General features: G+C 36.4%; 1 pseudogene; it reads right to left on the reverse strand.

Annotated features, from left to right (window-relative positions):
• Nucleotides 1–8,870: 8,870 nt before the first annotated feature.
• LOC127419854 (homeobox protein Hox-C1a-like) lies at nucleotides 8,871–14,260 on the reverse strand (annotated as a pseudogene).
• Nucleotides 14,261–14,868: the final 608 nt, after the last annotated feature.

The raw sequence follows: 14,868 nt of genomic DNA on the forward strand, positions 1-14,868 counted from the left end.
AAAAATTATCTCTGCGATTATGACTGTGGCATGATTGTTGGTGCCAGACGGGCTGGTTTGAGTATTTCTGTAACTGCTGATCTCCTGGGATTTTCACGCAAAACAGTCTCTAGAGTTTACTTGGAATGGTTCCAAAAACAAAAAATCATCCAATGAGCGGCAGTTCTGCGGACGGAAAAACGTCATGTTGATAAGAGAGGTCAACGGAGAATGGCAAGACTGGTTCGAGCTGACAGAAAGGCTACGGTAATTCAGATAAACACTCTGTACAATTGTAGTGAGTAGAATAGCATCTCAGAATGCACAACACATCGAACCTTGAGGCAGATGGGCTACAACAGCAGAAGACCACATTGGGTTCCACTTCTGTCAGTCAAGAACAGAAATCTGAGGCTGCTGTGGGAGCTGGACAGTTTATGACTGGAAAATTGTGCACTGTTAAAAATGTTCTCGTAAAAAAACAGAACTGGCAGCAGGGTTGCCAGCATGTTACTGTAAAATTAACGGTGTCTTGCTGTTGCTGAAATTAACAGCTAGATACTGTTTTTACAGCTACAGTTATACAACTGGTAATTTAGCAGCATATAGCTGTCAAAGTACATACTACCTACTGTTGTTGAAATTAACAGTAGGTTCCCAGCATGCACTGTGGCATGAAGAAATTACTTCAATTTTTTACTATTTACTGGTTTATTTTGACGTTGTTTTTGTTGTAGTCCAAGTTACTTATATTTTAATGTTTAGCTTTTACTTTTTTATGTAAAAGTATGTTTGTTAATTGTCACCATCGTTGCGTTTTGTATGCCGAGAGTTGATATCTGTGTGTCTTGATAAAAACTCGAGTTATGCTATAAGTTCATCAGAACATCAAACATTAATTTTGGTAATATCATTTTGCTGAAATATCCTTTACTGTTTTTGCTTTTATGTGTAATGCATCACTATTGCCACATATATTGCCATTTCCAAGGTAGGATCAGATATTCAGTCTGACCTTAGGTTTTGTCTTACAAGTAGCACAGTGTAACAACTTGTGTTTTACTTAAACATAAATTGACTGGCTGGAAGAACATAATATAATAATAAAGAAGGTCCAAGGTGCCAGCACAAGAGATCACTAATCACCAAACCAATGGTGACTCCAAACAAAACACAACTATTGATAACAAAACAACAATAATAATTAAACTAATACTTCTATTAAGTCTGAATAAAAACTTTTGTACGTGTTTTTTTTTATTTTTTTTTTTTTGTAGCCCCAAATTACTTATTACTTATTCAAGTGCAAAGGCTTATGGGGGTGGGGGGGGGGGGTTAAAATATAAGTTTCAAAATGTCACTACAGCTTTCACCAAGATGATATCATGATTTTAAATGTTCATTTTCTCCTAATGCCTTGCATTGAACAGCTATTTACCATAAAACTAGTCACTTCACAGTGAGACTGCTCTTGATCTCCCAGAATGCAACATTTTTAACAGCAAAGTACTGTTTTTAAGAATCACAGTAGATTGCTGTAGGAAATTAGCCGTAAATTTACAGCATTTTTTTTACAGTGTGGCCTGGTTTGATGAATCTCGATTTCTGCTGAGGAACACAGATGGTAGGGTCAGAATTTGTCACCAATAGCATAAATCAACGGACCCAACCTGCCTAGTGTCAACAGTCCAGGCTGGTGGCGGTGGTGTAATGGTGTGGGGAATGTTTCTTTACACACTTTGGGCCCGTTAATATCAATCAATAAAAATAAAAACAATCATCGCTTGAATGCCACAGCCAATTTGAGTATTTTTGCTGACCATGTGCATCCCTTCATGGCCACAATTTACCCATCTTCTAATGGCTACTTCCAGCATGATAAAGCACCATGTCACAAAGCAAAAGTCGTCTCAAACTGGTTTCATGAACATGACAATGACACTTTTGAAAAAAGTTGAAATCTTAGTTTTAATAAAAATCAACCCCTGGGACATGAAATTTCACAAATTGAGGAAACACCCCAATATAATTTATAGATAAATTATAGTGTATGATTGTAAGTCTTAACTCCATATTCTCAGCGCAAGTTCTCAAAATGGCTCATAGTGATTTCTGTTTAGTATTGTCCCTTGAAAAAGTGAACATTCTTTGGAGATCTTTGGAGACCATCACTTGATTCATGTGTGACCAAATGCAAGTAATGTTTACAACCGTATAACAGTTTAAGTGCTTTCTGCTGAAATATGGGTTGGTTTTAAGATGAATGGACAGAAATAATAGGAAGGAGTGTTTCATTCACCAACGTCTCAGTTTATTTCAAATTACTTATTACAATAACAGCTGTTGATTCCGAGATTTTATTGCAGATTTACACATCTCATGTTTACCCCTTAGTTGCCAGAACGGCACATAAAAATGAGAAATTATCGAATGCACTTTCAAGAATAAAACAAAATTCCTTTCTTAAAAATCAGATGGGTCAGATGGGGCCTTTTAAGGGTGAAGCCATATCTGACATCATATATGATCACGCACACCTTTTCCACTTCTTCACCCTCTATCGTGTCGCCCATACAACGCCAACATGTACAAATACTCACACTTCACCTACCTAAAGCCATCTTTCTCTCTGGTAAACCAGGTCAACAAACAAAAAGCAATTATGTTAGGCAGCTGCTGCCTGGGAGTGGGTAATTACAGTGCAGTGTGGACAGCTTCATTCTAAACAGGTACTAAAAGCATCATTAATCATTTCCATCATGATGCCTCAGTCCGTTAATGCTCACGTGACATGCTGCCAAGGGCCCGCCAGGGATGGAGGCAGGCATCTGCGGGAGATGCCGCTGTGCGATTGGCTGACGGCAGAAGTCCTTGCGAAGGTCAGCCAGTCAGCTGGGCTGACCCGCCTATGACCTCTTATCACTTGACCTTTGAAAGGCTGGAGATCACGCCTTGATATCGGCTGGAGAGTGAGCAAGAGAGAGGGAGGGTAAGATAAATGGCACTGAGGGAGAGACATGGAGGAGAGGAATGGTGGAGGGATGGATGAATAGGAGAGAGGGGGAAGATTGAAGACATTTAGGATGAAAAATAAAACAGTGGGTTGATTGAGCACCGAGGGTTTTCCCCTATGCACAGACTGACCAATAGAAATGCGCATCATTATTATGCAGTATTGCTTTTCCTGCAGATGCATTTTTAGGTCTTAAGCGGGTCCAGAAACCTTTGGTGCCACCCATTCTTTTGCTTTTTTTGATTTATGCCTGTTCTATATCTATATTACAACTTAAAGACAGCATTAAAACAGCATTAAAATAAAATGATATAAAAATGCTAAATTGGTTTATTATAATTATTCAAAAAAGATAGTGTTCAATTTACCAAATGAACCCAATTAATGAGCCTCAGGTGCAAAGATAATACCATGGTTGCATCCGTCAGCATTCTGTGTATTGCAACATGATGTTTCTGTGATGTAAACTGCTTCACGGTGAATTGGTTTGCGTGGTGCTCTTGAACTAGTTCTCTGTTCGACACGGAGAGGAAGACTGAGCACAATGCTTTATCTGAAAGACAGACAGACAGACAGACAGACAGACAGCGTCCTCTCAGTGTGCCCTGCCTCTTCTCCTCTGCTCCTCACATCTCCCCCTCCACCTCTTCTTTCTCCTCCTTGTGTGTCTGTGAAGCTATCACTATGGCAACCTCACTGAAGGCAGAAGGGAAGTGTGTCTATGGCAAGGGGGCTGGCTTAGTTCAGACAAATAAGCAATGCAGGGCTCATTTATTCCTTTTTGTTAACCAGAAAATATGAACAAGAAAGGTCAAATACACATGCGTTTGCATATTCATTTACACGTTTATGTTTATAGCACTTGTGAAAAATGTAAGGAATGAAATATAAGGTTTATTTTGGTGAATGATGCAACTGAATAAAATGTCTGGCAGTCCAATTGCGCCTTGTAACTGTTAAGAGAAAGCCTTGAAATATTACTATTAATTTTTCTGTGTTGCTCGTCAATTCTTTTATATTTGATGAAGCATATGCTACTTTCCTTTGTTCATTAAACGATTCCCTTTGTTTTCGTACCCCTAGAAAAAACAAATATCAGCATCAGCATAATCTACATGCTCTTGTTTTCTTGCTTTTTAGGTCCCTGTATTGCTTGTCTGCAACTTTTCAAAGGGCAATCCAAATCATGAGAGTCCGCAGTACTACACCATAGAGGTCAGCGCTGCTTCTTTGGAACCACACATAAAGGCCTCCTTTATTTATGCCAGTGACAATTGCCAAAGAAGAGCATGTACAGCCAAGTGAGTTGTCGCCACACACACACAAATCAATTAGAGACCCTCTGCACCTCATAGTTTTGAACGTAAGAAAACCCTGAACGTAACCTTGACACAGTTTCACCTCTGTAAGCATTGTCTTTCTCTGCCTCATTCTGATTCCTAGACCCGGGCTCTGTGCTCCCCTCCCCCTTCTCCGAGAGCACAATTTCTTAGCCCGCCAGAAGTGCTGAGTGCTGCTGTTTTCTTTGTACACACAGAAATTCGCTGAGGCTGTAAGCTGTCCCCAAACATCTGTTCTCAGGAGTCTTAAATGGTAGGAGAAACGAGGGCTAGAAAGTGGTCTGCATGCACTATTCCTGTGCAGTATGTATGCAAGGTGCCCTAAGACCTCAACCACCCTTTGTGTGCCATTGACAAGCAAACAAATGAGCAACAGTTCTTAATTTTACCGGCTACATTTGTGTGTTCCAAAGGAACCAATACATTGTCTGATTGTAATAGAGTGAGGGTATGGTAGTTGTATGTGAAGAGGTATTGAAAGTTGTGTGTCTCCTTTTGTTAGTGCACAGTAGTAACCAGCCATTTTAAGGACCACCCATCAGAATCATTCACAATAAGAGGAAGCCACACAGGTGAGACATGCAGTGGCTTTTAAAAAGGACAGCTATGAAAACATTTCACCTGTATTTTAAATTTAAAACAGCCAATTCACATACTAAAGTCATAATAGCCACATTATATGAAGTAGTTTTAACATTCTGAACATTTTTGCATTTTAAGTAGGATAATTTCCCTCCATTAAAATATGATGTTGCCATTTTCTGGGATCATTATTATTATTATTATTATTATCTGTATTCAATTAAACATGGAATTTTGATGACTGTTATTTGGGTGAAACTTCTCAGGATGATTATAGTGATTTAGTAATCTAAGACAATGAGATAAAATCCTTTTCAATGTATTGCAAATGCTGAAATGAACAATGAGACATGTACAGAATCTATATAAAGCAGCCAAGTTTAAAAATGCAAATAAAGATCAAGTTGCATCAACTAATTATAAGAAGTGCAGGAATAAATATGAGGAATCTGACCTTGTGTTTGTTTGAATTGAATCAGTGCTGTCCCCATACATAAATCTGATATTCTGTATGGTCATATATGAAGATATAGTATATAAAACTTTAGTTCATTTGGTTGTATATGTACTTAAATTCCACTAGGATTTGGGGAAAGATTTGATGCATATAGAGTAAATAGCTATTTTTGTAATATTTTGAAAAATATGTTGCATATATGTACAGGTAGCCTAAGTGACATTTTATATCTGTGGAAATAGTACATGAACATATATATCGCTTTTTTCTGTGCATCTGTATTTATATCATTTTTTTTTTTTTTTTTTTCGTGAAAGCCATCTTAGAGGTCACAAAGCTCAGTTTATTTGCGTCTGGAGTCATTGCTGCGCACTCTGAGGCAACTGTTACTTAGAGGCCCTTAATACAGAAAATAATGTATGTCTTCGGTCATCATTCTAAGAGCATTGCTTAGGGAGGTAATATCGTTTGCTCTCAATTACTGAGTGAGATGCAACAGCGCAGTGAGGATTATACTTGATCCTAAAACGTTATATATTTCTGCACCCACATGCCATAACGTGGGCATTAAGCCCCTGCGTGCGGATGTAACTGAGCTAAAATGCACAACAACGTGTGTAGGTGAAATCTAATGAGCTATACTAGAGAAAAACTTCCTTCCTCAACGCTATAAATTGTCATTCGTCAAACTCCCGAGAAGGAAATCTACAGTATCACAAACAAGTGTTTGCCTTTCAAATCCCAAAACTTTTACGTCCTCACATTTAAAAACACATACAAATAAACCAGTCATTCATATGCTCTTGCTCGAGGGTTATACAATTCCACTGGCAAAAAAATAAATAAAACTACTACTACTACTACTAATTATTATTATTATTATTATTAATAATAAATAATATAAAACATATATTAATTTATTATATATTTAAATTAATATATTAATTTATTATTAATAATATATTTATTAATAAATAATATATATATATATATATATATATATATATATATATATATATATATATATATATAATTTATAATTTATATACACTACCGTTCAAAAGTTTAGGGTCACTTACTCATAAATAAATAAAAAAATAAAGAATTATTCACATTTTAGAATAATAGTAAAGTCATCACAACTATGGAATAATAGAAATGGAACTATGGGAATTATGTTGTGACAAAAAAAATCCAAAATAAATCAAAACTGTGTTATATTTTAGCATCTTCAAAGTGGCCACACTTTGCCTAGAATTTGCAGACATGTACTCTTGACATTTTCTCAACCAACTTCTTGAGGTATCACCCTGGGATGATTTTAAACAGTAGTGAAGGAGTTCCCATCTATATGTTGGGCACTTAGTGGTCATCAATTTCAAAAACTTTTTTTTTTTTTATTTATGAAATTATAGTTTTGTAATTAAATAAATGAATATGTTGGCACAATTATATTTTTGTCTACAAAACTAATTTCAAACATTTAAGCATACACCTTCAGATCAAAAGATTTTTAAGATCATGAGAAACATTTCAGGCAAGTGACCCCAAACTTTTATGTGTGTGTGTGTGTGTATATATATATATATATATATATATATATATATATATATATATATATGGTCTCATGTTGGCATACTGGTTAATTAAATTACTTAAGAGGCCCACACTGTAACATGAGAATAACCCCTTAAAAAGGAAAGAAGTGTGAAGACGCTGCAAGGGCAGCACAGATTAATAATGCAGCCTTTTCTCTGTGAGCCACTGACCGGGTCACTGCTGTCTCGAGGCAAAACAGAGATCAAGAGGTGAAAGGTGAACTCTGGAGTAACTGCATATATTAGCAGGCTTAGGCATGCGAGGAGTGCTTCGTGCATATAACTGTCCTTATAGGCGAAACAAAATGGTTTTAGTAAGCAGAAGTCACAGCGATATACCTCAGAAAATCTATTTAACAAGCCCTCTCGAAGAACATATAATTAATAATTAATTTTAATAAGTTGCCTTTGTTATTTGTTTGATTAAGGCATCTGGATTTGAATTATCTAATTGAAAATTACAAGGGCATTTAATATAAGAACATTGCTATTTTTTATATTTTTTTAAAGATGAATCTGTTCTCAAGGCTACATTGCTTTTGTTAAATATTAGGCTACTTTTCTTGTCACTTGTGTTAAATGAGTAATTTGGAAAATTCCTAAAATTAAGAAAAGGCTACAAGCTGAACTTTGACGATTTTTTTTTTTTTTTTTTTTTTTTTTTGTGCCAAGCAAGAACGAAATTCATGTCGTGCAAATGCATGGATCAAGTTTGTTTACTGTTCTTTCTAGCTATGAGTTTCGTACTTTCAGGGACAAATGAGTTCATTTGAGCTAGGCTACTCCTTACTTTTTCAGGTTGATATTAGGGGAGTGTTGCTGATAATAACCGTTTTAAAATATAGGCTTACTACTAATTTAACTGTGCATTATCTTCTGCAAGACGTCTTCCATTCAAATGCTGTAATTATTCAACCCATCAAGTCAAATCAATTAAAAGTCAATCTACTTAAATCCACATATCAATAAATCGATCGTTTAGAAATGACGATAGTCTTCTTTCTCATTTAAGATAATTCCAGCAATTATTCCTGTCCTTCCATGCCCATCGAATAGCAGTGAAAACGGGATCAGACAGGGAAAATAAACAGCCTGACTAAGGAAGAACTGGGAAAGTCATTGCTTCTCCCTAACATTTTAAAGTGGGCAAATCTGGTTAAGTTAAACTGAAATATGGCATCTCAGTAAAATACACCCTGAATGCATTCGAAAAATAAACAGTGCTTTTGCAAAGAGAAGAGCAATAAAATCTATCTCAGTTCATCCTCCACCAACATTGTTCATCTACCTATCTATGTGCATCAGTGCTTTGATGCCATCAAAATGAGAAGTTGGTATCAGCGAAGGTTCAACCCGTGGCACTTGATTTAACCTCTTCCAGCAATAAATTGGTGAAAATACACGGCTAAGTGGAGGCACTTTGTACGTTGACAGCTTTTAGCCATTATTTAGAAAGACGAGTATCACCGATCATCTTGCGGCGCTCTTTATTCGCAGATAAAAGCTCAAGCAGCTTGGATATGACAGACATAGTATGTCTGCGAAGATCATATACGGAAAACAGAGAGCTAACCTGTTGAGTGTGTTTCTAAATGTGTGTGCGCGTGTAATTGTGCTAACAGAAGTAGATGTGTTTTTAGCATTTCTAAAATTTGAACAAACACCATTTTCCTTCTCAAAATAGTGACATTCATAAATAGTATGCTCATTTTCTTTTTTTCCGATATTCAGTTCCAGATCAATTGTTACCAGAATGTGTTTTTTCTAGAAGATATTAGCGAAAAACATTGCTTTTGGATTTAATCCAGTCGATTTTGTTTAGAAGTCTTGGATAAAAATCAAATGAGACCAATTAGTTATATAAGATGTCTATTTTTCCTGTTATTTAATAACATAAATTTTTTTTTAAAAAATACAACATTATTATAATTAGGTTTATAGCAATACAATTATGTTTAAAACATCAACAGGTGAGCAAACTTGCCAAGTTTCTTTTAAAGTAGAGAGTGACTGTTTTTTAAAAAAAATTTTTAAATTTTTTAATTTATTTTTTTTTTATAAAGATTGGAGACATGAATAAATATGTATTTTTGGAGACAGACGTCATTTTCTGTGTGTAAATACTTTTGATCGTTTCATAGGATTATGTCTTGAAAATGTTGACTTGCTCCATGAAGTGCATGTGATCGTCCACGTTTGTCCCAACAATATTGCCCCTTTACCAAAACGAACTTTTCTCTGGAGATGAACACGTGTCTGTTTTGCTCGATGGTGAATCTTCATCATTCCCAGAAACCACCATTAATCCTGGAACTAGGCCTTCCCGCAGCATTTTCTGTGTTTCACGCGTCTCAGATCTTCACTTGTGTTTCGCTCAAGTGGAGAGTGTTTAACTCGAGTCAGATATTTGTTGAAATGGAATTCCTTTCCAGTTCTGAGAGTTTTTGGTGGTAAAATTGGTTCGCGGGACCCCACCGGCAGTGTATCCGCTCGAGGAGTCCTCTTCAGGATCTCGTCCGTGGTCCGCCTTCAGCTCGGGGTCCGAGCATCTCCCCAGCTGTATTTTGGCTGTAAAGGCAATGCAATACATATAAATAAAATAGTTGCTCTTTTAAGTAGGCGGTGGAAAAATCATTCCCAACTTACATTTTATTTCAAGTTTTAATAACAAAAATATTTAACATCATGAAATATATAAATGACAGACATGTAGGCTATATCGTTACAATTATTATGATTATTATTTTTTAGAAAAGCGTTAAAATCACTGAATATACCTATATATAGAGCTATTGTTATTAAATATTAATAATGCTGTTAATGGGATATGCAGCGCAGATTTTGAAACGAATTTATCTACATTTATTAATCAAAAACAAAAAGGTACACGGGCGTTATGAATCTAAGTTCAGATTGCATAAACTATATAGGCTATAAGCAAATACTTCAATGTTCAGATGGTGTTCATTTGTCTTGTTGTGATAACTTTGTTAATTATATTTCTAAAACATAGCCTGCAAATATACCTTTTAATATATATATATATATATATATAAACATCAATTAAAGCTGGAAAAGAGCTTGACAAAATGCATTAGTTTATGACTGATAAAAGTGAGTCATATAGTGATATTTCTGTGATCCCTGATGTCTGCCTTCAGGTTTTACTTGGAGACATTTGCACTATTTTGGGGTAACTGCAAAAGATCAACTTTAATTAATCTTGTAAGTTAAAATTATAAAAAAATCTTGATATGACACTGAAAAAGCTCTTATTTTTCTTCCATATATGCCACTTACCAAGTACACATTGTAGAAAAAAAGAATAATATTTTGCATTGTAATCACATAAAAAAAAAAAAACATTCCAATAGCAAAAAATAAAAATAAAATATAAATAAATAAATAAATAATAACAATAATAATAATTATATATATATATATATATATATATATATATATATTATTAAAAAAATTCAATGAGGTGCAGGCTGGTCACTTAATCGACTTGTGTGAATTTCTGGAGAAGGTGATTATCATTGTGTGGGAGTTTATGATTACATGATTACTTAACCTGAATATAAAGATCCCTTCTGTCTTTTTGAACTTCACAGATGTCATAACATGCCAGAGATGCTGCTGTGCTGCACAGTGCTATGCTTTGTATAAGTCCCCTAAATACAGCAGTCAAGGTGCATTTAAACCTAAATAAAGGGCATCCAAATTTCATTCTGTAGGCTAATTTTAGAATAGGGTTAAACCTGCAGTTGAACTGAGGTAGTCAACTAATGGCTGTTTTAATAGAAACCCATCATGTTTGTTGTTTGCTTGTGGTGTTTGCTCTCTGAAGCACACAGGATGTTGCACATTCCTTTATGGCACAAAGAGAGGGGTCAGACGGGAAAAGCCCCTGGAGTGATAGAGGCACACTGAGCACTCACTGTTACAGTTGCAAGTGTCTTTCTAACCTCTATGCCATCTGCACAACATGTGTGTGTGTGCTCTTGTCATTGCAGTCAAGGACTTACTATCTGAACAGATGCATGAAATAAAAAAATAAAAAACAACAAAAGCTAATAAATGCACACCATTTTGACTGCAATTTAAAAAAAATGGATTAGCAAACCCCAAACAATCTGACCAAAGTAAGTCCAAAAGACCTTGCCAATTAGAATGCTGACCTATAGCTGAATAAACTCTACATGGCACTAATAGCAAGTCTTCACTTTGACTCTTTTGGCTCAGAGCTCAAACAGTTGATTTTGCAGTTGATTTTGAGAGCAATTGGCTCTGATCTTTGTCTTGTTTTCACTGTACACAATCAAAATAACTCAAATCTCAACTGTTAACAAAGTAAACAGAGAGCTGAAAAAAGGCAAATGTAAGGTCATCCTTAATATTCACCAGGGACATTCTAACAATCAGTGCATTCACTGACAAAAATGAAGTAATTAAGCAATTTCCTTGGGAAATAAAAAATGTGCATGAAAACTCTGATTGAGTTTCTGGATAATAGAATTGGCAGTCGCCAGTAGGCATAAAGGAATCAAACTAAATATTTGAGGAATGACTTGGAAATGGCCAGCCAGCCAGAGGGATGACGTGGCCCACTAAGCCTAAAAGAGAGCAGAGAAAAGGGGGGTCAGGGATCGATACAGATTGCCTCAGTCATCTGGGCATCCAGCCCACAGTAATTCAGGTGCTGTCAGGGTTTAATTGAAGAATGGCGCATGGAGAATATGTGCACTGTACTGGGGGATCCAGGTAGACTCTGTGTAAGATTTTATTCATGTTGAAAATAGAAAACATTTTGATGTTGCCCAATAAAAACAATAACCTTCCCAGTGCATGTAATCTCTCACTTATCTTTTATTTAACTTGAAAACAAAACTGACTTTTCCCTGCCTTTACCATTTTTTTCTTGTCCTTTTTGCATTAAGTCATAATGAGTTTATGTAACATTCAACTATCATTTAACATTGGCTGGTGTGTTGATGTGAGTTTTATCTTGAGCGCATGTGAACCTCTCAAATATCAAACACTTTCAGGCTAAGACTTGAGATAAAACTGAATAGACTTAAATAACCATTTGATACTGCTCTCATTAAACCTAATTTTACTACCGGTAAAACTATGATGGTCTGATGACAAACACAATCGCTGAATGGGGGTTGATAGGCACCAGAAAGACAAGCTTTTAGGATTTGATAAAGCAGGCCTCTTCATCCTATTTTCCTGACCACCGCTGTTGTTCATACATGGGGCAATAGAGTCTCAAATGCCCTTTTCCCTGACATATTTGCTTGTGAGTTATTTTACATCATCATTGTGGCCTGGGAAGACATTCTTCTCTTTGACAGTCTAGAGACCATATGAATGCTCTATAACTGATTCTTAGGAAATGACAAATCAAATGGGGCTCTTTGGTTTTGCCATCAAGCCTATTACATGTATTGTGATTTATTGAGGGGACAAGTGATTAACAATTTAACACACAGCTCTCACAACAAACATGAAATACTTTGACATAATACAGGTCAAATGTCATTGAGCATGACATTTTATGAGCATATGTCAAGTAACTCACATTTGAACCACATTAAACACAGACCTTTCCAATAATTACTCTGGTTAAGGATTACCGTGAGATTCTGACAGACATTTTCCAGCATTCAATATAGAAAATTAATTGCAGCATATAAACATTGGGCTATATTAAGATTTAGGGCTCTGTTGAGGAAAGTGTTCCTCTGAAGTTTTTTTGGCTCTGGATAGAGAGCTAGGGGGTGCTGGACTCCTTTAAGTATTCTGAGCTGGTTCTTGTCAATGAGAGGAGTTTGAGGGGATGCACATACAGAATAGAATGGATTGGAATTTGCTATTTATAAAAACTGAGGAATTCGGTTTGGCATGTTTTTGCTGACCCATTTGAACACTAAAACAGAGAATATATTACACAATCCTTCATTTTTAAATGTTTCACTTTAAAAGTTTTCAGCACTCAGATTGTTGATGGGCAGTCTGATTTGTGAAGCAAGAACTTCCTGCCTCTGACACATGTCAAATCTGTGGAGGATTGGCGAGATTCATCAGCAGCTTCATTCTTTTGCTACTTTTTGTGGGGCCTTCAAAGTCTTCACATTAACTTACATGGAAATCAGGTGCCTTTAGAAAATCGTCAAACTGTTATTATACTAACATTTCTGTTCAAACATACACTTTAACTTGACTATCTAAATGGAAACCTTTTTTTTTTTTTTTTTTTTTTTAGAATAATAATCTTTGTTATTAATCATTTTTCCAATTGATTACATTCTCAGATGACCACAAGGGAGATTGTGGACAATTTTGTCCCCAGAGTATAGTTAAACACACCCAACTACACAGCTTTTTAAGTTGTTTATATGTACGGCCTATTGGAAACCCTCACTTCGAAGTTTGAGTTTTCTTCTTGTCCCACTTTGGTTGCACCAAAGGCTACTTATTGTAGTCTGGGAAAATCGGTTCATAATTGGAAAACATGTACAATATAAAAAACACAGTTAACATTATAATTTAAACAGTACCACAAGGATTTCTAAGAAAAATAGCCAAATTCTGAAGAGGCACATATGTTGCCGTTTCCCTACGCCAGAGTTATGGAGTGACTAGACCCAACCAATATATCACCTCGCTGTAGGGGTGCGCTTCAGACATTAAAAGTTAAACTTTTCAACTTACCTGCACATGGCTGATTTCTCCTCACTCTTATCCAATCGAATGACTTTCTACATTAGAATGTCTCATTTAACGCATTTAGAGCCTCTTGTCTGTTGTTATTGTCCTTAACTGCGGGGTGATGTCTTGGGCCATCGAATTTGTGGACATCGAGGTTTGTGTTGACTGGGCCAGCTTCACTGTGTGCACCGGAGAAAGTTCTTAAAGTGTCTGAGCAAGGCGAGAGACCCGCTCTGGAAAGACCCCGTTCTCGACAGCTTTGGAAGGAGGGGACTTGGGGTCGGCTGGGGTACACTGGTCTATAGAAATCTTGATTATGGGGGAAGGGGGGTCTGGTAGAATTAGCATGGCCATGATCCTCACAGGACTTTGAACACGCGGCTGTGGCACTTAGATTTGTGAAATTATACTGAAGGAAATCCGCCTCGCTATTGACACGTCCCTCCTCTCTGGTTCGTAAATCAGAATTAGCTTCATGGTCCTAATGCAGATGCTTGAGTCCAGTTGCATGATAGCCCTTGATGAAAACTGAGCTTGTGTCCCCGCCGCCAATAAACTCTTGATAAGTACTCATGACTGCATTTCATATATTCCAAAATGTCATCCAAGACCGAAAGCGACAGAAACTCCATCCACTCAGACGCCACTCATGAGCGTATTAGGATACAAGGACATGCCTTGTAGAAACATTCCATCTTTGATGGACGGGGATGACGTGCCCTCTAACTCTTGGCCAATAGCCGGACATCTCCTTCATCTGAGTGAGCGTTAATTTACCAAAGCAAGCAAGTTTGGACGACTTATTTGACCTGCTAATAAGGTCCTGTTGAGTGTGCTGGCGCGTGTATGAAGGGGGGCTCAATATCAGCACTTCATCTCATATTGAATAATATTATTTTATCATTGCTAACATCCTTTTCTTGGATAATTTTTAGTGGTAGAATTTTGCATGCCATGACATTTGTTAAAAGTAACACCAGTGGTATTAATAAACTGATGTTTCACATCCTGAGATTCAAAATAATATTTTTTATTATTGTGCTTGATATTTAACAAGCTTAGAAGTAAGCAAATTAGCCTACCCCGTTAAGAATATTTTTGCTTTACAGGTCAACTTTCTTGTCCTTATATTGTGCTTGTTTTCAGAAGGCCCAACCATTCGAGTTTCAAATTGGCCCGCAC

The sequence above is a fragment of the Myxocyprinus asiaticus genome, chromosome 29, assembly GCF_019703515.2.
Source record: "Myxocyprinus asiaticus isolate MX2 ecotype Aquarium Trade chromosome 29, UBuf_Myxa_2, whole genome shotgun sequence".
Lineage (NCBI taxonomy): Eukaryota > Metazoa > Chordata > Actinopteri > Cypriniformes > Catostomidae > Myxocyprinus > Myxocyprinus asiaticus.